Source organism: Equus przewalskii, chromosome 20 (assembly GCF_037783145.1).
Source record: "Equus przewalskii isolate Varuska chromosome 20, EquPr2, whole genome shotgun sequence".
Taxonomy (NCBI): Eukaryota; Metazoa; Chordata; class Mammalia; order Perissodactyla; family Equidae; genus Equus; species Equus przewalskii.
In genome coordinates, this window is record NC_091850.1 from 25550701 (window position 1) to 25575191 (window position 24491).

The 24491-nt window shown below is 38.6% G+C and overlaps 1 long non-coding RNA gene across 2 annotated transcripts; it reads left to right on the plus strand.

Annotated features, from left to right (window-relative positions):
* The first annotated feature begins 1172 nt into the window (after nucleotides 1-1172).
* Nucleotides 1173-23113, plus strand: LOC103555168 (uncharacterized). 2 transcript variants are annotated; one of them, XR_011530347.1, is made up of 6 exons: nucleotides 1173-1276; nucleotides 13657-13766; nucleotides 14420-14561; nucleotides 15130-15262; nucleotides 16297-16378; nucleotides 20275-23113. It is a non-coding gene; the product is annotated as an uncharacterized lncRNA (long non-coding RNA). The 2 variants fall into 2 exon arrangements; XR_545943.2 differs by lacking the exon at nucleotides 16297-16378.
* Nucleotides 23114-24491: the final 1378 nt, after the last annotated feature.

Consider the following 24491-nt stretch of genomic DNA (forward strand, 5'->3'; position numbering starts at 1 on the left):
GCTTTCCAAAGTTTTAAAGCTTTTCTCAAACTAAATTTTATATGGAAATTCTCTTGCTCTCTCCATATATGTATACGTATATATACATGTATACATATGTATACATGTATATAACAGAGTTGCAGTGTTTGAAGTAGAGTTGGGAAAATGGAGGCCTCACCCTTCCTTCCCAAGATGAACCCTGAGGGCTTCTCTGAAGGAGCCTCTGAGCTTCACAGGGCCTGGCTTGAATTCCACCATCTGATGCCTCAATTCAACAGCAGGGGAATCAGGCTCTAAAAAGTTGAAGTGATTTCTCAATGTCTGCTGGCCAGTAGGGACAGAATAGGGCTAGAATTAAGATACCCTAACTCTTAGTTTGGGGCTCATTTCCTCACAGCACTGGTTTTCCTTCTTTTTTAAATCTTCAAATCATTTTTTCAAATGAAACATCATGCAGAAATTCAACCTGCGAAACAGAAGTAAAAGCCCAGCTCTTCTGGTTGAAGGAGGAAGGGTGTGTCAGGTATCAGGCGGGAGGGCTGAGGGACCTGTGGCCTTGTGTGCCACCTGCCAGTCTTCCCACGTTGGTCCTATTTAAAAATGATAAACAAAACTAGGCAGAAACAATGCACCCAGTCCTTCAAACCAGGGAGGACACCATTAATACCCGTTGGATCTTACCCCTTCCAAGAGATTGTGACTCATAGCTAAAAGAGAAATTAAAATTTCTTTATTTAGCAAAGGGATTGTTTTTTGTCAAAGATCCAAATGACAAAGTTTGTTTTTTAATTTAAAGGAAGAGACTAAAGAGTTCCCCCAAACCTTACCAAATGAGCTGGCATCAGAGCTGCCCACATCAGAAACACAAAGAATCCAGTCCCTGGGCCCCAGGGCACAAGCTTCTAGAACTTTGGCCATTATGTGAGTGATTCATTTTGGTGAATCAGGCCCTTTCTATGATTTCAATTAATGACAACAAGCCCCAGGAGAAACAACAGCATTGTTCAGAGCAGTTAGTCTCTCATCTGGGTGCACAATAGTATGAGAGAAAACATATGTGAATATTCCTCATTAATAGCAAAATCATGCCCTTGTCCTTATCAAGTGCTGCCAAATTATTCACACAAAGTTGAAATGAGTCACAGATAACATTCTGTGGGTTTCTTTTCTGCCTTTTTCTCTTCCTGTTTAGAGAGTGAAGATGGGCTTAGAAATCTAATTACTCTGTATTGACCAAAGTGAGATGAGAGAGGTAATCCAGAGCAAGGACTTTTTTCTACAAAATCACTCCCAGGTAGGCAATGGGGCTCTAACTCCTGCTGGAGGATGGGTCCTGCCCTGGGGTATGAGGGGTTTCATGTCTCTTTCTTTTTTCTTTGCTGAGGAAGATTCATCCTGAGCTAACATCTGTGCCAATCTTCCTCTACTTTACATGTGGGACACTGCCGCAGAATGGCTGGTGTGTGGAGTAGGTCCATGCCTGGGATCCAAACTTTGGCCACCAAAGTGGAATGTGTGGAACTTTAACCACTTGGCCACAGGGCCAGGCCCCTTATGTCTATTTTTAAGAATCTTCGCTCCTCAGAAAAAGGCACAGAAACTTATATCTGAGAATTCTTCATGTGAGAATACCAAACAGTAAACACCAAGCTTTGGCTAGTAGATGCTACTGTTTATCAATCGATCTATCTTTAGCTCTATCTATCTATCAATCATCTACCTATGTATCCATGTGTCTATCTATCCATCTAGATCCATCTAAGAACAATTAAATACTTTTTTTTCCTATTAGAGTCTCTGCAGTATTTTGTTTTACTTTCGCTTTTATCTAGGATCTCATTTTTAGTTAGAAGACCTGCGTCTAAACCTGTTTCACTTCTAGTTTAATTGTCTACTCACTGATACTATGGAATGTATCATACTATGATATACTATGACATACTATGATACTTTTGGATACTATTCAAAAAATGGTCCTTACTAGACTCTATTCTCCACTCTTTCCACTGTTTAGAAGTTGAGGGCAAATAGATATGGTGTTCATTGATTTGATTGATTACTTATTTTGAAAAATATTTTGGGCACATACTATGTGTCAGACATCATACTAGGATCTGGGGAAGAGAAATGAACAAGAGAGACAGTCCCTACTTTCAATGAGCTTTGAGTCTAGATATAATCACATATTCTATTAATCCACATTTATTAAGTATATATAGCTTTAATCCCTTTAGAGTTTTGAAGCAAGAACATTTTGCTCCAAAAGTACTTGAAGCCTTCAAGGTACAAGACATACAGATGGAATTAATTGCAATAGCTGCATCAGGAGTTGAGTAATGGTGCCTATTGAGAAGATCAGTTACAGCAGGAGACTATGTCATTCAAAGGGAGGGTGATGAGGATAAAGAACAACACCCAATAATCGGAAATTCACTTGCATTCATCTTTTGAATGCATAAGACAAAGGCAGCAGCTTGTTCTCATTAGAGACATATGCCTTGATTCACTGATTCTTTTGATTAGGCTATATGTGTTCATTCTGGAAGTCCATATTGAGTACCCAGGAAATCTGTATAAAATTCAGAAGATGAAATTTAATTTAATTTTTTGAAGGAGCACAGTGGTAGAACTCTGTCACTTTCTCATCGCATGAGTTAATTATAGGGCTACATGTTAGACCCACAGTCTTGGTGCCAGGCCCTTTGTCCTTCCTAAGTGAAAATTCTTTGCTCGTAGCTCATAGGGCAGGTCTAGGAGTATCGTATGACCCCCAAAGGCTTCCCTAACCAAATCCACAGACAGGTCAATGGCCTATTATGTGGCCTGGTGCAAAAAGACGTATAGGCCAATCAGGCTTTTTCTTGTTTGGACCAAATTAGGAATTGCAGAGGGAATTGGGAGGCATATCAGAGGACGTATAGAGAGAATTAAGATGTGTGGTTGAGGTCATAAGTAGCATCAAGCTGGAGTTAGAGGAAAGCAGAAAGTATTAAAAGAGAACTACGTAAGAAAAAGTATGAAGGTAAAAAGAAAGAACCAAAAAACTGATAATGAAGAGAAGAGAGCAAGGAGAGATGTTAGTGACATATCACTCCAGGGTAGCCATAAAGTGTAGAAACAGATAATATTATTTCATCGTGCATTGTAACACAATACCAGTAAACCATTTATTATGTGTTTGGCCGTATTTACAGACTTGTGTCTAGGTTTTCAGTGGAGATTCTGTAGCCTGGCTCTACTGTGGATCCCACTCTAGTTATTCGACTTTTCCTGGATTCCTTTGCAATTGTATTCATACAGTACACCTCCTCGCCACCCCAATGTTACTTGATTACTTGGGATCACTAGATGAGTCTCCTTTTCCTTGCAACTGGAAGATGCTGACTGATCCAGACTGAGGGTGGAGCACATTTTTTAACATGGGTTTATATACTTTGAGTTTTCTTTGTTCTTACCCTTCTAGTGATCTGTGAAATATTTTGGCTTCTGGAATTTGCAAAACTTAGGTTTTCTTAATGCTGTGCATCTATTAGTGCTTTTTTCCCATGTAAATATTTCTACCACTTTATAAACTGCAGTGTTTGATTTAAACCATTGATTTGTATATGCAGCACAGAAAATAAACCATCCAGTTTACTTCTATCTAATAATAACTCTAATATCATGCTTGCCAAAACCTCCATTAAAGGCATATGCTTTGACTCATTGATTCCAATAATAGGGAAAATCACTATTTCCCAGCAGCTGGAGATTCAATGTTGCTTTTGAGGAGGAAATAAAAGGATCCCAGCAAAATGTTTATATAGCTTGAGAACTCTAGGAGGCCCTCAGTAGCAGGCAGGCTTCTAGGATCCCCGGTAGAACAGGAATCAGGAGCTCTAAAGGGGGTGTAAGTTGGCTTATAGTGAGAACATGGTACAGATGGATGCAATCAGTAATGTAAAATAAAAGTCAAACTAAGTAACAAAGTTGGGGAGCAGGGGCATGAAGAAGAGAAGCAAAAACAAAACAAATCTCAGATTAAGAATAGTATAAATAATTAACTCTAAACTTTATACTCAGATTTTCTGTAGCCCAGGCAAGAGGAAAACAGCGAATGGTGTAGTTCTCATTGTCTGACAATAGGATAGACCATCTATTAGCTGATGAAAAGAAACAACGTTTTCCTGTCCCTTCGATATGAGGTGAATGTATCGCGATGTCCTTATACAGACAGCACTGAACAAAACCATGAATCTAAAGCTGCAGGCCGGACATCAAGTCTGTAAAGATATTAAAACACAAAATTATGCACCAAAGAGCTTTTTTTTTTTTTTTTTACTAAAAATTCATATGGATTCCACATCCAGTGTTTTTTTTTTACATTGGCTTTGGCGAAGAAAGTCAAACTCTTTACTAAACGGTAATTCTGTAAAGACAAATTTATGGAGATAGGGTAGAGAAGGGGTGATATGTTCAAGATGCATTACTCTTATGTGGTTCCTTTGGGTACAGGATGAGACTTATTTTCCTCTAATATAAATGAATAAGAATAAAAGGCTCAGTTGAAATATAGAGGACTAAAAAAGTGTTCTAGGCTTCTGACTGAGAGATCAACAGGATTTGGTGGGTATGCATAATAAAGGAGAGTATGAAATTAAAGATTCAAGGATCTTGTGAAACACATTGCCCTCTTCTGGCCCCCTTTCAACCTGTCTTCTTTCTTCTTCTTCTCCTCCCTATCAAAGCTCTGTCTCATTGGGACTAGTTTTATCAGGTGCTTGTCAATTACAAAATTAATAACAAATTGGGAATAATCATCATCTTTTCCAAAACCTGCTTGTCTTCCTGTATTCCCTCCCTCAAGTCAGAAATGTCTCATTTTTCCTTTCTCTTTCTAATCACACACAGACCATCAGATATCAACTCCTTCATTCTGCCGCATTAATAATTTTCAAGTCTGTCTCCTCATTCTCTCTCTTTGCCACTGTACTAGTTCATGACTTTATTATTTCTCAGCTGGATTATTGCAAGTCTTCTAAATTGCCTCCAGTTAAATTTCCATATGGTTCTAGAGTGATCTTTCTAAAATGCCAATTTCGTCCTAGGCTTATAACCCTTCAACGCTTCTCTCAAGTCTTAAACATGAAGCATGGCAGATAATGCCTTAAATGACTTAGGCCTTGACTATACCCCCAGATATATTTTGACATTCTCATATAAACTTCTGTTATCTATTCCTACTAAACCATCTGCAGCTCCCTTGAAAATGTCGTAATGTGATTTGCCTCCTTGCCCTTTCGCTTATCTCTAACTTCAGCTGGAACAGTTTTCTCCATTGTCATCTAGTTTTGCCTACTCATCCTTATGTTTCACAACTAAGCTCAGGCAATACATTCTTACACTCCCCATGTTGGATTAGTCTCCCCAGCCTGGGATTTTGGGAGCCAACCACTGTATGCATGGTGTAGACTATTCTAGTGGAGTGAAGAGAATAGAGTGTCATTGGGTCTAGAGAACCCTCTTAAGCCTTTTTCAGTCGCTGCCTGTCATGGGCACTGTCCTGAGAGCTAGGTACCATCACAGGGTAGGAATGGGCTTCTTGTGTTGAAAAACAGTTGCTTCTCAACATCTATGCACGTCCTAGAGGAAGACCAGGGGATTATTAACGAGCTCCTCAAAGACCACACAAGCTGCCTGGCTGAGGATTGTCCAGCACCTTCAACTGGACAAACCCAATCTTGACAAGGTCATGTAATAAAATGCATCAAGCAGGAGAGGCCGAATGGCTATGTGGTCTCCTAGACACTAGGTGACCCCGAGTGGGCCTGGCACTAAGGGTACACCTGTGAAGGAGCCAGGCCTACTCAGGAACTTGGTCTCCTAATTCAAACAGAACACAGTTACAGGGGTTGTCAGCCTGCCAGTGGGTGTGTCCAATGGGGGAGAAAACACAGGCATGCTCTATGCATTCCCGCCCTGTGGCTGCTCATAGCAGTACCTCCAGTCAGCACTAGGGACACTGGGCAAGAAGGACATATAGTGATAGCTACAGTCAGAGACACTGCTTCACCCAAAACTCTTTTCTAACTCCATGTTTTTTTGTGTCACAAAAGCATTTATTTAAAAATCTCATCCCCTCCTTACCCTACACCTCAGTTTTAATTCTCTGCTGGTATTTTTTAGTTAATTTTATTTTTTTATTTTATTTTATTATTTTAGAGGTCCTGTCCACCACTCAAACTAAGTTTTTAGGTTTTGCTTTGCTTTTATAATCATGAGAAGGGACTCCTGTTATGTTGATTTCTAGTGCACAAGATACTATCTACTGTATTCTGAATATTTTAAATTTTTGATTGTGTGGAAAGTTGTCAGTAGAGCATTTGTCAAAGGATGGATTTTAAAAAATCCCACAGGGTCATGATAGTGGGATGAGATGATCCCATAGCCAGAGCTGGGGGGGACCTGCTGGGTCTCAGGGCCATGAGGAAGAGATCTTTACAGGTCTGAAAAGCTTAAAGCTGAGTTAGAAAGAGGACAAATTGCAGATGCTCCTTGGGAGTAATTTTCCTAGGCAAAAAGTAGACCACGAAAAGCCAGGTGCTGACTTTCACACTACCTATGGACTAGGAGAACAAGGGACATCGTGCTGGGTACTAACGGGAGCCAGAACGTCCCTGAGGACTCACACCAGGAGGAAATTTCTTATGCCAACATCAACTCACCATTTTTGGGAAAGATGTGTAAATTATTTGATTTAATTAAGTGTTAAATTAAATCAGACATTTTGTATCTTTTGTTCTGCTAACCAAGGTCTGGGACTCAAGAGAAAGACATTATTTAGGAAAAAATCAAGAAATTAAATTTTTCTATGTAAACCTTAGTTGTGGAATGACTTAAATTTTGTGACCTTGCAACATGCCCAGTAAGGAAAAAGAAATTATTTTAAAAAACACACTTTAATTATAGGAGATATTTACCAGAATGTGTGCAGAAAAGTTCCATAAACTAGGCTGCCATGTTACAGGCAAACTTTCAACTATTTTTTCTTCCCAGGGCCTTGTACTCATTGTTCTTCCCTCACTGTTGTGTGCTGTTGTATTTGTGATGATTATTATTAGATTTTGCTTCTTCAATGAAGATATCAGAGAGCCTAAGTCATTTCTGGAAGCCAGGTTTTTCCCTTTGTCCTCCTGCTTTCCATCCTACTGGTCCTTGCCAGAAGTATCTGGTTGCCTGGTGTAAGAAAACATCATAATTATCTCATTAATACTCGGTCCTGGCCTCCCTGCTAATCAGGTTAGTATTGCAGAGAATTCCAAAGAGAACAGAAATCTCCTAAGAAGGAATAAATTGATCTTTGGACTAGAGTTCCAGGAAACTGCCCACGGAGAAAAGTTTGCCTGCTGGGAAATAAGAGATCATGTAAAATGTGGATTGATATGGAGAGCGTAGCTCCATGAATTTAACTAGTGTAGACTCCAGGCTTTTAGAAGGCAGAGACCATGCTCTTAGCTCTGCTGTCAGCACCTTGTCTGTAGCAGGCTCTTAGATTTGCTGATTGCGTCAAAGATAAGCAAATTCTGAAATGAATTTTTTTTTCCATTCTCTGTCCTTTCTGAATTTACTTACTGCTTCCCAGAACGTGTTTGCTGAGTGGAAAGCGATCTGTACTGGATATGCCCAAATGGGCTGTTGTAACTCTGGAGATAAATTCGTGGTCTACTATCTATCATTCAGAAGATATTATTATTATTATTTAAAGTTTTTGGCCACGGTATAATAGACATGTTTGCCGAATGCTGAAGTATGGTGTCTGACACTTATCAACCACTCTGTGTTAAATATGTCACTATAATGGATAGGACTGATTCAGGTAATAAAGCTCTCTGTGATTGAGGTAAATGAGAACCCAGAGAAATAATAGTTGCTACTTCCAAATTAAAGCCAGTATTTCTGTTCGCTATGACTTCAAAATGCATTCTAAAACAACTGTGACTCTTGTAATAACTCCAAGCCAACTCAAAAAGGAGATTCTTTTCCACTGGGCATAATGTTATTAGACAGATAGGGTTGTGTAGATATTCATATCAATGACAAATTCTCTAAATTAGTACAGTGAATATTAACAGAACACAATCTTTGTGTTCTATCCCATGCAAAATGTATTTGTTGATGTGGTTTCACCAAGAGAAACTGGAAGTTCTCATGAATGGATGCAAACCTATCTTATTGTTTACACCCACCCCCCACCAAAGTGCCAGTACATAGCTGTATATCCTAGTTGTAGGCCATTCTAGTTCTCCTATGTGGGATGCTGCCACAGCATGGCTTGACAAGCGGTGCATAGGTCCATGCCCAGGATCTGAACCGGCGAACCCCTGGCTGCTGAAGCGGCGTGTGTGAACTTAATCACTCAGCCACAGGGCCGGCCCTCATTGCTTAAATTCTTTCTGAAATTTGCCGACATAAGTTACAAATTCCAGAAACAGCTAGTGAAGAAAACAGTCTGTAAAAGTTTTGTCTAACAACTCTAGATTTTGAATCTGAATAATATATATCCATAGTTCTCTGAATTATTCATGGAGAATATGTGGCTGGGAACACTTTGGAACACTGATCAGCACTTTCAATCTGGTAGGATAATTAGAACCACTCTGGTTTTGCTGTTATCATGTCCACTACTTGTAAAGTTATAAGAGCTGTTATTTACTTACAGAAAATGCAATAACATAACCCAAGTGTCATTTCTTTATCTGATGAGAAAATGCATCTAATTCTGAGACTTGATTATTTTGTTTACCATCTGGAAGCAAGCAATGTGAAGAAGCATGGGTTTTTTTGTGTTCTCGATTGCCAGATCGTCCCCAATATGCTGTGGTTACAAAGGGCGTGGCCACTTGATAAGAGTAGCAGTCCTTGGAGATGAATTTCTTGGGAAATCTCTTTGAACAGTCATTTATTTTCCTGAGGAAAAAGAAGACAAAACTATAAGCAGAATGTGCAATTTCTGGTTTTCCATTGAATCTGGAAATGTCAGAGCTAATGGAGAGTAGTTAGGAATGAAAATACAATGCATTGAATTGGATATAAAACATGCAGCAGGTTGCTTTTTTTGCTGTTATTCTAATCATAAGAAAATGGCATGCACTCAGTCATTTTATTTCTGCAGCAGATTCTTTGATACACAAAGGACCCTGGGGTTGATGTAGGGCTGTACATTGCTTGCTGGAAAATTCTTTAAGCCATTTTCATCTTCCATCAATGTGTTGTTTCATCATAGTCTTTTTTAGATCAACTAAGGACCAAGGAAGCTGTTCTCTGATATAATAATGAGGGAAGAACATTGACTTCCTTGCTTTCCAGTTGGTAAGAACTTTGCTAAGCCAAAGTAGATAATTTCTAGAGAACTCAATAAGGACTTTGACTTTTCATCATGACATTTTAAGGTCTAGCATCTAAAGAATAAATTTATTATAAAGTCATCAATGAATAGGAAAGAATCAGATCTCTTGTCTTCTTTTATGCCAAACTTTCCTGTCCTGCTTCCTATTCTCTTATCAGTCTTTCGTAAGTCTTTTTCCTTTCCCTCTGAATCTTTTGGTGTTCACTCCAGTTCTCTCTTTTGGCCTTTTTTTCCACCCTGTATTTTCTTTCTCGGCAATCTCACCACTTTCACCATTTCAACCATCCTGAACAATTTGAAAACTACAACCAGTCCCAACATTTCCTTGTAGTCCAGACTTCCAAAATGTTAACAACAACAATGGCAATATTCACTGTGTCCTTAGTATGTGCAAGGTACTGGGTTACCAAGTATACATGCAGGATTTCATTTAACTCTTAGAACCACCACCAATGAGGCAGATGCTATTATCATCTCCATTTTATAAGGAGGAAACTGAAGTTCAGTGATATCAAGCAGTTTGTCTAGGGTTACAGTGATAGAAAATGTCTAAACTCAGCTTTAAACCCTGATAGTTTGACCCTAAAAGGAGGGTTTTTCAACCATGGAGATCTGCCTCTGAACCACATGCTAAACATCTTCCTCTGAATCTCCTACAGGCCTCTTAAAGCCAATAAACATATCTGCTTCCCCTTTGGCAATTAATTCATGCGTTCAACCAAGATAGAATTTGTCAAGCATCACTGAGGACCAGACCTCGGCCTATGCACTAAGGATAAAATGTTGAACAAAACAATAGTGGTCCCTGCATTTATAGAGTTTATTATTTAGAGACGGGAGACTCATTAATCACATTATTATGCAAATAGGAAATTAATTTCACATTGGAATAAGTGCTAAGAGGGGCAAGTACAATATGCTGTGAGAGCATCTAACAAGAGAGCAGCCTTCTCTGAAAGGAGGAGGGGGGAGAGGGAGAAAGACTTCCATGACAGATTGCTAATTAAGCTGAGATTAAAAAGATGAGTAGTAGTTAACTAGGCAGAGGATGACTTCCGGGCGGAAATTATAACATCTGCAAAGGCCTTGGGGGGGTGGGTAGCATAGCGCATTAGAGGGAGACTTGCATATTAGAGAGACTAGAAAGAAGATAGATATATCTAGGGGAGTGGTAAAAGTTTTCAGTATAGACTAGGCAAGCAAGGACAAGACCAAGTAGGCCCTTCTAAGATGTATCAAGTATTTTCATCTTTTCCTACAACCAATTAGAGAAAATCCATTATGGGAGGCTTAATCCTTATAGTGAAAGAATAAAATTTATGCTTTGAAAACATCACTCTGACTGTTATTGGGAGACTGAATTGGAGGGGAAGAGTAGATTCAGGGAAACTAACATGGAGGATATTTCAGTGGTCTAGGTGAGAAAAGATGATATCTCTCATTACTCTTTAGAGAAGGGTGGTAGCCTTGGAGATAGAAATGAAAAACACTCGAATCTACTTTACCATTGGAATCAGAAATCTTGGGGTCGTGTCAACTTCATTCTTTCTCCTACTCCTCTTATCCAGTTATTCTTCTGTTGATTTCACCTCAACGTCTTTTGTATGTTTTCCCATATCTCTATTTGTTTTTGACATTTGTCAAAGACATTTGTCTTTGAGCATGTCCATCCCTCTCCCTGCATTTCTCTCCTCCTTCTTAATACCATTATAGCCATTTCCCACCCGCAAACCCTGCCCAGGCTGGTCCCCACTGCCAGCACATCTGTATAATCCCCCGGCTCTCCATGGCATACCTTCATGCCAGCAGTCTCTTGAGAAGTGCCCTTGCTTTGATCTATTTTCTGTCTACATTACTTGACTATAGACCAGAAAAGGAAGAGACGACTGTAGCATTACCTCTTCATGCTTCAGGCCTATGATGGAAGTGATGGTGCTACTGACTAAAAGAGGGATGATCAGATTTCTGAGGAACTTGATAAGTTCAGTTTTCAAGTATGCTGAATCTGAAGTGTTTATAGATTATATAGCAGACAATTGAAAATATGGGTTTAGTGCTTATAGAAAAGTCTAGGCTAGTGATATTATTTAGCAACAAAAGTGGCTATTGAAGCCATGAGTTTATCCAAGAAAAGTACAGATGGAGGAGAGGGCTGAGGATGGAGCTCAGTGGAAAACTCACTTTTGAAAGGGGAGTGGGAGAAGAGAACCCTGGAAGGATACTGAGGAAAAGTTGCTGGAAAGGTAAGAGAAAATCAGGGGAGGATAGCATGGAAGAAGCCATGGAAGGGGAGAATTTCAAGAAAAATAAACTGATTACTATGTGGGTAATGTCAGTCTTGTTGTCTGCTCAGCAAAGCTATCTCTATTTGAGACCCACCCCACCACTATCCCAGGTAGTTCTAGTGGTACCGTCAGTTTCAGTGTTCTGCTTGCATGCTGACACAGGGTAGACATGAAACTCAGATCTGACAAATCATAGCATAGGATTTCCCTCTTTAAAAGGATTGGTCCAAATTAGTAGGAATGTGATGGAAGCAGAGCCTGCATTTTTCCAAGTGAGAGTGGTTTTCCAAATTGTGTTGATAGTTTTTTTTTTTAAGCCACAAAAGGCAACTATGGGTGCATAAACCAGCTGTTAAGTCTATAAGTGGGTTATACAATCCAGTTCCTAGAATCTACCATTTGGAAATTACCCTTATTTTCCTGGTTAGAGCTTACAATGAAACTGCTGTGTTAGTTAAAGCATTTTTAAGATATTCTTAAATATAAAGTACATGATTAATATTAACTTAGGTGACTCTATTGTCTTGGACACCATTTGCAAGAGATGTATTATGGTAATCTTAACACTTTGAGACGAAACTATTGTAATAAGAAAAAGAAAAGACGGTTCATTAAAAAAACACTTTTTTCAATAAGTAGAAGATAAAAACAAGGATAAACAAACACATAGCAACAGAGATTGGATTAGTGGTTACCAGAGGGGAAGGGCAGAGGGAGAAGGGTGAAAGGGGTGATTAGGCACACGTGTGTGGTGATGGGTTGTAATGTGTCTTTGGGTGGTGAACATGATGTGATCTACACAGAATTCAAAATATATTATGATGTACACCTGAAAGTTATATAATGTTATAATCTAATGTTACAGCAACAAAAAAATTTAAAAACCCACTTTTTGCAGATCTAATGAAAACCTAGGGTTGGTCATCATGCAAAATTATGATATTCAATCACAGGACTGTCTCTCAGTTTCAGACTCTCATTAGCCATCTTCTGTAATGAAAGAAAATGTCTTTAATCTTGATGGATGATCAGAAGGATGATGTCAGCTCATATCCTGACTATTTCACACATGGGACTTTCATAATTCGTCTCTCAAAGAGGAAATCTTGCAGTCACTCTTAATGAATCTTTTTTTTAATTGAAGTATAATTGACATATAGCATTATATTAGTTTCAAGTGTACAACGTGAAGATTTGATATTTGTATATATTGTGAAATGATCACCACAATAAGTGTAGTTAACATCAGTCACCACACGTATTTACAGAAGTTTGTTGTGTATGTGTTATTGAATCTTAATCTGCTTCCTCTCAACTACTTACTAATCAGAAATGTGAAGAGGATCATAAAGTTTTAGATTAGAAGGACTGTTCAAGATTATATAATATTCTAATCCTCTCCTTATACAGATGAAGAAAATGAGGCTGAATTGTCCAAGGTCACTGGGTTGGAGGCATATCAGGAACTTTTCCAATTCTTAGCCCAGAAACACTGTTACCTTCACATGCTGGTCTAGAATTATCCCTTCTTAAACATTAAAGGGAGCAAAACCAGCCCCTGACTTAAAATGGCTAGAATGGCTTTATTATTAAATGTGCCAAGCTATAAGGTTAAGTGGGGGATCATATAAATAATATGATTAATACTTCGTGACCATGTGCTTTGTCTCTTCATAGTTGGGATGTGAATATAGTTCACAGCAGCTAAGGAGACCCTGTTCATTATAAATGCTATGTAACAGCTGCACAGTATCACTCTGGCTTTTGAAAGTTTGTGAAGTAAAGCGAACTACCAAAATAGCATTAACTTTATTTGGTTTATGAGAATTATTTTTGACTAATTGTATATCTTGACCAAGATTAATAACATTTCATAGTTTAGATTTCTGATCTGAGTCTGCTATTTTTATAACCACTGTTACGAGCGGTGGTGCCCTGTCTTCTTTGTGGCTTATTATGAAGAACTGTCTGATATGTCCAGCTGAATTCACTGTACTCCTGCAGTCTTCCTGAAGGATGCCCCAGGAACCCTGAAGAATGAATCAAAACATGCTTTCAGATGCCTGTCGGTTGACTCCAGCTGAATAGACTTCATGGAATAGTCCACAAGATAGGTACTTCAGGAGCTTTAGCACATTCCATTCTATTGTGCAGTTACCGTGGCTGGAGCTGGCAGCCATCCCACAATACCATGACTTGATGAGATTGAAAGGGCTTATCATGTACCAAATTTAAGCACTGCCAAATTGTAGTGGACGCTGTCACGCACAGCCCCAATCCCCTTTAATGAAGGGCTTGTTGGGAGTGCTGTCAGCAGACATCCTTCAGTTGTCAGCCCCTTCAGTGATTACCTTGGCAATAGACAGCCATCTCGCCCAGGGTCATACCCTTCCCCAGATGACCCATGTCCAATGATTGATGGAGTGTAAATTCTGATTATCTGGGCCAACTCTAAAGGTCCATTCCAGCTCCAGAGTTCCCCATGGCATTGGCCAAGGCTCTTTTCAGGTGGTCACTGTAGCTTGACTTTCCTTTATGCCCATTTCTGCTTCTACTCCCTTCCTTCCCCAAATATTGATCCCAAGGACACTCGTAAATAAACATCTTGTATGCAAAACTTTATCTCCAATTCTGCTTCCCAGGAAACTCAACCTGGGACATAAATATTTACCTTTTTCCTATTAGCTGAAATGTATTATCATCTATTTGCATGTTGGCAATGCTATACATAGAAAAATATGTTTACAGAAGTCAACTTGTTTTTCAGGAGGATGGAAAATAGTGCAGAAGCAAGACGGATGGAGAAAACAGGAGCCATGGCTCCTTATACACTAGGTGGAGCAAGCGGGAGTCTTGGCCAGGCTGTAGGTGGTTACAGCCTCGCTTGAGGGGCAAGCAACTCCAAATAGGTATGAATGGAAGTAATTTTTGCAATATTGTTCCAGTTCATTATTGGGGAAGTTAGGTCGCTGCAGGTGGTACCAGTGGGAAAGAGATCTGCTGGTCAGGTGCTACCCAGTATTGCCACTTGGATGCTCTGATTAGTGGTTCTAGATGTAGGGTTAATATGTACACTTCCTAAGCTTCAAGTTCACTTATCCATTTATTGTTCTTAGTAAATGGGAATATTTGTCTTGACTACTTTCGTTACTAGGTGTTCAGGAATGGCTAGAGATGAGGAGGAGGTAGAAGTTTCCAAAGGATACCAGATACGTTGGGCAGTCCTTTCACTTGGCACTAGACCCCCATTAGTGCATTGCTCACTATGGGTAGGGAATAAAAGTTTGATGAATTACAGTTTTTCGTGAACTATTTTGGATCTGAGAAGGGACTGAATCTAACCCAAACCCTCAACTAATCAACATAGTTTTTCAGGTATGTTACTTTTAAAAAGAAGTAGGAAATAGTCACAAAATAAGCTTTTAAGAAACTTGTTCAATAAAAAAATGCAAATTTCTCACTTTATCTTGGAGCCAGTCTACATTCACTGCAATGTCTTCGAAGAATTTGCATCTGCATGGTCAATGCTGTAAAATACATTGAGTTTACAGTCACGCCCTGACTCCTGGGAGATAAAATCTCTGTATTTAAAATGACAGCCCTGACTCAGGTAAGAACTTCAAACAGTAGAAATTAATTCAGTTAGGTTTGCAAGAGAGAGATCAACTTACTAGAAACATGAATGGATAACACAAAATCATTTCTGATTTATTCTCCTGTTTACTAGAAAATTCAGTTAACAAGAAAAGCCGGCACCCTGTGGGGTCTTGTTAAAGTTTCATTAGCTGGATCTAACAGAGAAGTGAAAGGAGTCTTTGAAAGAACTTTTTCCTTGAGGCAACTTTGCATGTAACAGAAAGTGCTGAAGAAATACCCTTCTTAAGGGAAAAAAATCTTTCTTCTTTGGATGAATGACCTAAGGACAGGTTGGAAATAAAAATGGTAAAATATCACCCAGAAACAGAGAAAGCAGGACAAGGAAACATAGACAATTGCTTTATTTATGAAATGAATTTTTGAAAATCATTGAGTAGAGCATGAAGAAAGGCATTCGGTTTTGGAACTAAACAGTTTAACATTCAGTGTTGGGAATTATGTATGTACACATCGCATTTCTTAGAGAAATCTCAAGCATATTTTCATTAAGCTTACTTATATGGAATAGATAATATAAATAGCAATAATAACCACAATAATTTATTCAGCGCGTATTTTGATTTTTATGATTTTGCTTTGATTTTTTATAATTTTATGATTTCTTAAAATACATGTGTAGGTATTATTTAATTCTGTAGTTTCTCATAGTTTTAGAATTATTCTTCTTGTTTTACACATGAGAAAAGTAGAAGACCAAAAAGTCAAGGTCACATTTTTCAATTGGTAAAGGAGTTGTGGGAGGTAAACCTCCTTCTGACCTCAAGCCTTTTCCAGGCACGCCACACTTACAAGCGTTAATTCTTCTGGTAATTTTCAGCAAACTTACAGAGCAGACAGCCAAGGCACATTGCTGTGGCTGTTCTTTCCCTTCTACACATGTGGGATCGAAGAAGATCAATTCCTGGAATTGCTTCAGCTCAGAAAGCAGGTCAGCAAAACAGCTGGAATTGGAACAAATGTCCTAGCCTTCTCACTTTTTCCTTTCAGAAGGAAGTAGATTTCCTACGCGTTTTCAGAGCTCGGCCAGATTGGGACTGCCAGAGGGTGGTAGTCACTGTGCCTCTCCCAGGTGTGAAATATATCCACAGCTACTAGATGTTAATGTTCTTTCTGACAATTTCCTTCATGCTCTGTAATTTCAGCCCCCAGCAGTTCACATCTTGTTTTACTTTCTTGAATTTATCTTAATACAGTCATGCCAATTAAGCTCTTAAATAACAGGAAACTCAAGGAAATAGCAATAAAGATTAAAGATATTTCCCAGAATCTCATGCGCCAGTGAGCAAGAGGCTTGAAGTCCTTTAGTTATGGTGTCTAGGAAAAGACACCATAAAGTCTAGGAAATAATTTTCCAGCTTCCACATTTATGAGAATCGTTTACCGTGACTTTTTTAGCGGCGTCTTTACCATCATTCTTCTCCTCCGACACAAAATGGGTCACTCTGTATGCCAGACGTTGTGCTGGAACATTCTGCTAGGCAATGTATTTTGATTAGCAGCAAAGTTCTGTGAATAGCTTATCTGAATTTCTACTGCAGCTTTTGAAGTATGTTTTGCAGATATGTAGATTTGTTACATGAGTATCTTCAAATGTTAGTACACTGACACCTGACACCTAATTAATCCAAACTTACATGGATAATTCCCAATCAAACCAGCTCTTATGAACCTGGTAATTATAGCACTGTTTTCCTAGTTGGGGGGCTAAAAACTTATCATCTTTTCATTCTCTTCATCTCTCTTCCTCTTTAGGTAATTAGATACTGTGTTTTGTTGTTTCTGCCTTCTCAATATTTCTCCAATGCTATGTTTCCCAAATTTGGTGTATGAAATACTAGTATACCATTAGATGTTTACAGGCTTTCTGTGGGATCGAATGAGTTTGGAAAATGGTGTATTAAAGAAAATTAAACACATTTCTTTATGGCAAGACTTCTCAGGTCTTTAATATATTTGTGTGCATTCAAATGTTCAAGAGAGGAATGTAATATATGACATTTCTAATGTTTATTTGATCAAAAACAATCCCCTCAATTTCCCAATTACATAAATACTAATAAGAACATTGATACTAATGGATATTCAAAGATGTTCATTAGTAAATACTGGTATTCTAGTCTGGGAAATACTGCTGGAATCTAGTCTCTTGATTTCCTTGACAATTTTCTATCCAGACCCAGTCATCTTGCTCAAGATTCCTATCGTGGATGTTTCACAGCTGTCTTTCTCTCCAATCTGTCATCTCTAAATTTAGCTTTTTCACTACTATCACCGGTATCTTTCCAATGCATAGATAAGATGTTACTTTCCTCCTGAAAATCATTTAATTTTCCTTAGTATCGCTAGAATAAATTACCTATATAATAAACTCTTTGGTATGGTATTCTAAGTCACTGATGATGAAGCCATAACATTTTTTCTATCTAGTCTCTCCACAAATCTAGAATATTCTTTGCTAATGACAATCCATTAACCTGGAGCAAAATTCTATTCATTTTTAAGATCCGTCTCAAGCATTTGTAACCCAAGTATTACCTGGGGCTAACCTGTCCCAATGTAACTTGCCTTCTTCACCTCTAAGCATAGAAGATGGCATTAATTTCAAAACTTTTGCCTCACTAGGTACATGTTACAAAAGAATATCAAAATCAAGTACAAGAAAATAAAAATCACACCTAATCCTACCACTTCAGAATGACTGTAGTTAAAACCTGCCATATATCTTTATACTAATATATATCAATGTCTATCTGTATCTATTTATATTCATCTATACACACTCACACAACTTGTACAACACACCCACACACCACATGTCACGTGCAACACACACAACACACACCACCCCCCACGGAGCTCATGCTATACTATGTGGTCAGTTAATGAATGTTTACTGTGTCAAAAATAGAATCCTAAAGGGAGATTGGAACATTGTGCGGAATTTAACAGTATACATTTAAAAATTGATAAATATAAATGTCTGCAAGTGAGTTAAAAATGCACGAAAGAGAGAGTGGCTTTGTAACAATATGTGTAGAAAAGACAAAGGTTTTGGTTCATAGGAAGCAGCACATATTCAAAAGTATAAAAGTCATAAGTCACTCTTAAAAAGTTAACAGGATTTTAGCATTACTGGAAATATAATATCTGATAAAAGAGAAATTTCTGTCTCACTCTAGTCTGCTTTGTCAAGACGCGCATACAATAACGTGTTTAATTCTGGACCCCGACACTTCAAGAGATACGAACCAAACTGGAAAGTGATTAGATTGTGAAGGAAAAAATAGATGAAGGAGGTACTCAGGGGAGAGAAGACTCAGGGGGACATGAAAACTACCTTCTAATTTCAGAGGGAATATCACCGAAAAGAGACATTACGCTTGCCTGAGTATTCTCAAGATACAGAAATTGAATATGTGTGAAAAATGCAGGATTTCAGCTTTTTGATCTAACATGCAGAATACACCATTGAAATGTAACCACACAATCTATATTAATATGACTCTCATATTTAGCTTTATATTGAACACCAAAACCAAATGATATATTTCTTCCCCTAATATCTTAAAGATATAATATTTCAAAATATTATTTTCTGTACTTATTGATTTTTAATTAGTCTGAAAGTTACATACAGTTTTTCAAAATGATTGTACCAATTTATGCTTCCACTTGCTATGAGAGCACATTTCTGTTCCATGTCATCGCCAAACTTTTTTCTTTTTTTTTGAGATAGATTAGCCCTGAGCTAACTACTGCCAACCCTCCTCTTTTTGCTGAGGAAGACTGGCCCTGAGCTAACATCCATGCCCATCTTCCTCTACTTTATACATGGGACTCCTACAGCAGCATGGGTTTTGTCCAAGTGGTGCCGTGTCCACACCCAGGATCTGAACCGGTGAACCCCAGGCCACCCAGAAGCGGAACATGTGAACTTAATCACTTCGCCACCAGGCCAGCCCAGCCAAAATTTAATATTGATAGTCTTTTTGCTTTTAGCCATTTGGGAAGATATGCACTGGCATCTGAAAGTGTTTATAATTTGCATTTCTCTCAGTTTCTTTTCATACGTTTATTGCCTATTTGGATTTCCTCTTTTTCCAAGGGACCATTGAAATCTCTTTCCCATTTTTCTTAATGACTGTGTTTTTCTTGTTGATTAGAAATAGTTCTTTATATATTCTGGATACAAGGCCTTTGTCAGTTATTGAATTGAAATATCACTTCCACTCTGTAGCTTGTCTTTTTAGTCTCTTTATGAGGTCTTTCCAGGAACAGAACTTCTAAAATTTAGTGTAATCATATTATCAATCATCTCTTTTAAGAACAGTGCTATCTGTGTCCTATTTCAGAAATACTGTCTATCCCAAAGGCACAAAGATATTTTCTTATAATAATTTTTAGAAGCTTTATTGTTTTGCCCTTCACATTTAGAACTTCCCATATTTATTCCACCTGGAACTGGTTTTTGTGTATGGCATGAGAAAGGGGTCAAAATATAAAGTTTTCCCTCTGGATATCCAATTCACCTAGCAGTTATTGAAAAGATGGCCTTTTCCCCCAATACTCTGCAAGCCATCTTTATTATAAGTCAAGCGTCAACAATCGTGTGAAGGCTATTTCTGGATGTCGTATTCTGTTCCCTAAGACTATTATCTGTCTTTGGCCATTAGCATGCAGTCTTAATCATGGTAGCTTTACATTAGATTGACATCCGGTAGAGCAGGCTGCCTACCTGTTTCCTCTTCAAGAATGACTTGGCCATTCTTAGTTATTGCATTTCCATATAAATTTTAGAATCTGTCAAATTTTACAGAAAAAAACTGTTGGGAATTTGATTAACATTGCAATGAATCTATAAATCCAATTAAAAGAATTGATATCTTTGAATTTTGAGTAATTTTATCCATGAAAATAATGAAATTCTCTGTTTATTTGATGTTGACGTCTCTTTTTATTTTACAGTTTTCTGCTTACAGATCTGGGAAAGAAGGATTTAAAGCAGCTGACCTGTGATCCATTTATTTCCCTCTGATTACTGACCTGGTCTGTCTCCTTATAAACCTAGTAACTGGACCTCTAGACAAATAGAATAATGACAGTTGCTGGAAGAGTCCTTATCTATAGAATGATTTGAGCAAGATATCCCTGGTTTAGGATTGCTTATTATAAACAAACCTACAATTTATGGATTTATGAGGTATGACTCCTTGGAGAATGTCACATAAGCTATAAAACTCTCTGGGTTATAAAATGAGATGTTTCCTAACTTAAAATTTCCCCATTGTGTGAAGTGACCTACAAATCTCATTAGAGACCTCATCTATTATTCAGGACCACAGATCTCCTGTCTGATGCAGGAAAGAGGGCCTTAGGGAGCCACATAGGAGGCTTCAGTCCTTTTCCTCTTTTGCTGGTGACTTGATTGCTTGTGTGCTTGAAATTATTAGTAACACTTAATAAAGGGTCAGAGTTCTGATTTGGATGAATTGTATCTGACAAGCACATACTTTGTATTAGGTCAAGGTCTTGCACATATTTTGCTACATTTATTCCTGGGTACGTGGCATTTTCATGCAATTTTAAATGCAGTTTCTAAGTTCTTATTTTCTGTTCGTGGCTGCAGTATAGAATTATAGTTGCTTTATTTTTTAAATCAACCTTTAATGTTTTGATTACTAATTCTAATGATGTATATTTTTGGATTTTCTACACATACAACCATGTTATCTTTGGATTTTGATAGTTTTATTTCTTGTGTTTCATTATTTATGCCTTTTATTAACTTATCTTTTTGATTTTTTGCACTAATTATGAACTCCGGTATATTATTATGAACTCCTCAATTTTAGAAAAGCATTAAATAGTTCGCCATTGATTATAATGTTAGCTGTAGGTTCTTTTGCAATGCTCTGTGCTAGATTAATAAAGTTCTCTATTTCTTGTTTTCTAATAGTGCAATTTTTTTAAAAAGTCATGAATGGATGTGAAATTTTTTCAAATGCTTTTTCTGGGACAAATGAAATGATTTTTCTTCTTTATTCCATTCTTGATATTTGGGATGCTGATATGAAAATTAAATTGATTTTTTTTAACTTTTCAGTGGCCGTAAGGCTTCATCCAGGAAAGCATAGTATTACAAGAAGCAGAAGAACAGCAAAGGTCCAGAAACGTGTTTCTATTCTTGCAATTATTATTATTATTATTGCCACTGTAACTATCTTAGTAAAACAGACATTGTAAATTTTGGAGAGAGGCTGAGACAGAAGTAGAGATAACAGAATAGAGTCTTCTGATGCTCTGCTGATTCTGTGTCCACTATCAGCAGTCTCTGGGTGACCATAAAGAGCGTTTCTTGTTTGCAGTCTGAAACTTCTAAGGTACAAGTAACCCATTCGTCATGGTAATAACCTCTATTAATCTTTCATTAAATAAGTTGAGCAAGTTTTAAAATAAATTCTGTACTAAATAGTCCCTAAGGGTCAAAGCTTTCCACAGAGAAGTTAAAGACATTTTAGGAGAATGTGTGGGAGTGGGACCCACTAAATTTGTACTTATATGGCTTCATGTGGGGAGATTCTCACTGTTTGCATTAAAGGTATGGCATCTCCAGACAGAGATTACTAACTGCCCACAATTATGGATGTGGAAATGAAAGCTCGGAAAGGTTAAGTGACTGACAGCAGCCACACGTCCCATAAGTGTGGTGGGGTCATCATTGGAGCTCACAACTCTGATCCAGTGCATACTGTGCCAGAGTGTGACCAAAAATAGGAAGCCTTGAAATCCACAACAAATAGGGGATTTCCTACTAGATGTCATCAAATATAAGTCATTTAGATAAGCATAATGAAAACAAATATTCTGGAAGAAATATAGGAGAAAGGCAGGATTTCCTTAAGGGTCTGATATTCTCATTGCTTTCAGCATGGCATCCGTCAAGCTCCAACTTGTAGGATGAGGTGCTTTGTTTGGTTGTTTCCTAATGTATTTAGCCAATCACATTATCATGGTCCTGACAAGTTCCTTCAGTTTACCCCTGAATTGAGATTAAATTTTTCTCATTTTGGCTCCTTCTCTGCTTGGGGACTAAAGATACTTCCAAAGATAGAGTCTCAGGCACCAGAAAACCATTTGACACTTCCACAGAGGGCTTCCTGCATTTGAAAACATTTTTAGGCAACTTACGAGATGGGTCCTTTGCCCTTTGTCTCTGTGGTTGTGATTTCTGGTAGTTGTGACTCTGTCTACTGCGGTGTCCTATAGGGAGAGTTGGAGAGACTTCATGCCATCACTGCTCATGTCACCTGAGGGCCTGGAGCCCTGGCTGGGCCTCCTCTCTGAGAATCTGTTGCCCCAGTCAAGATTTTGGGTGTGAGGGGGAGAAGGAAGAGCTAGAACACAGCGAACTGATGTTCCCCTCTGTTACAGGCTGAACTGTATCCCCTCAAATTCATATCCTGAAGCCCCAACCCCCAGTACCTCTGAAAGTGACAGCATTTGGAGACAGGGCCTTTAAACAGGCGATTAAGTTAAAATGAGGTCATTAGTATGGGCCCTAATCCAATGTGAACTGATTTCCTTATAAGAAGAAGAAAGCTGGACACACAGAGAGACAGCAAGGGTGTGCACGCACAGAGGAAAGACTGTGTGGGGCACAGCAAGCAGGCAAGCCAAGGAGAGAGGAGATGACCGCAACCAAGGAAAGAGGTCTCAGAAGAAACCAAACCTGCCAACACCTTGATCGTGGACTTCTAGCCTCCAGAATTGTGAGAAAATAAATTTCTGTTGCTTAAGCCGCCCAGTCTGTGACATTTTGTTGTGGCAGCCCTAGCAAACCAATACACCCTCTGGTCTCATTGCTCATGTATTTTCCTCCATTACTTCATAAATGTGTCTCTCTACCCCTCCCTTATTCTAACTCCCTGCTTCCCTCCCTTCCTTCCAAAGATGTTTGGAAAGCACTTATTTTGTGCATGCCCTGTCCCAGGAATAGTGCAGTGCCTGGTCATTACCAGTGCCTGCTGCACTGCTAGAAGCTCCATTGCTGCCATGCCCCACTATGTGCTGGGGCCAGACCCACTCTGGGAAGTATTGCCATTGGCTGTTGCTTCTTCAAAATTGCTGGTCTTGTCTCTCATCTGCCGGAGAGATGAGGTTGAGTTCTTTCATTTCTTGCCACCTATTGCAGAGAGCAAAATTCACCCCAAGTATACTAGCGGAAGAGGAGGACTTAAAATGAAGACTCCAGTGTCTCAGACCTTCTCTTCCTATGGTTGGGATTTTACTTCCGCCTCCTTTCTCAAAGACGTAACTGGAAAAAGCCAGCCTCACATCTATCCAGGTCCAAAGAAACCAACTGCCACCTTTTTTTCAGTTCCTAAGAGACCTGGGTGAGGTTAGGAGGTGGGAGGAAAATGACCATCACCTACCGTCACTGCTCAGTAGACAGTTTCCAGTAACTGCCCACAACCTCCAAGTGAGCCAATTTTCTAGGTACTTGAAAAATATCCCATTCCTTTGACCCTCACCAGTAACCCAGGCCACTCTCCCAGTCTGGCAGGGGTTGTTAAATCACGACCTCCTGTAGCTCTCTTGGAATCCGATTGCGGAAGAGGAGCCAGCAAGCCCTGGATTGGTTCTGGGCTCATAGATTTCACACTTTGTAAAGGCTGTTACAAAATATCATCTAAAGGCTTACTTAACCTCTGTTTGTTTCCATCAGAGGTTTAACTTGGCATCAGGGGTTCTTAGCATGAATTTTATAAAGTAACTTCAGGAGTCCATAGCCCTCAGAATAGTGTGCAATATTGTGTACGGTAGGTCCATTTTTTTTGTTCCAGGAGAAGATTCAGTTTCTCAAAGGCATTCAGGGCCTACCCAACACTATGAATTATTGATTTTTTTAATATTTATGTAGACATGACTTAACGAGAAAATTATGTACTTATTTCTGTCCTTTTCCTATTGTCATGTGTGATCCAGAGTCTAGTTTCACAAAGCTAACCTTGATTGAAACACACGTGGAGCTGCCACATTTGAGCCTGGTGTTTTGGTGTTACCACATATGTTTCAAATCATCAATATAATAATGACTATGAATATTTCTTTTGGTATTTGTTATTTTTAGATAATTCCCATGGATTTCCAAATGGTCCTTTGATGTAATTTAGTTTATCGAA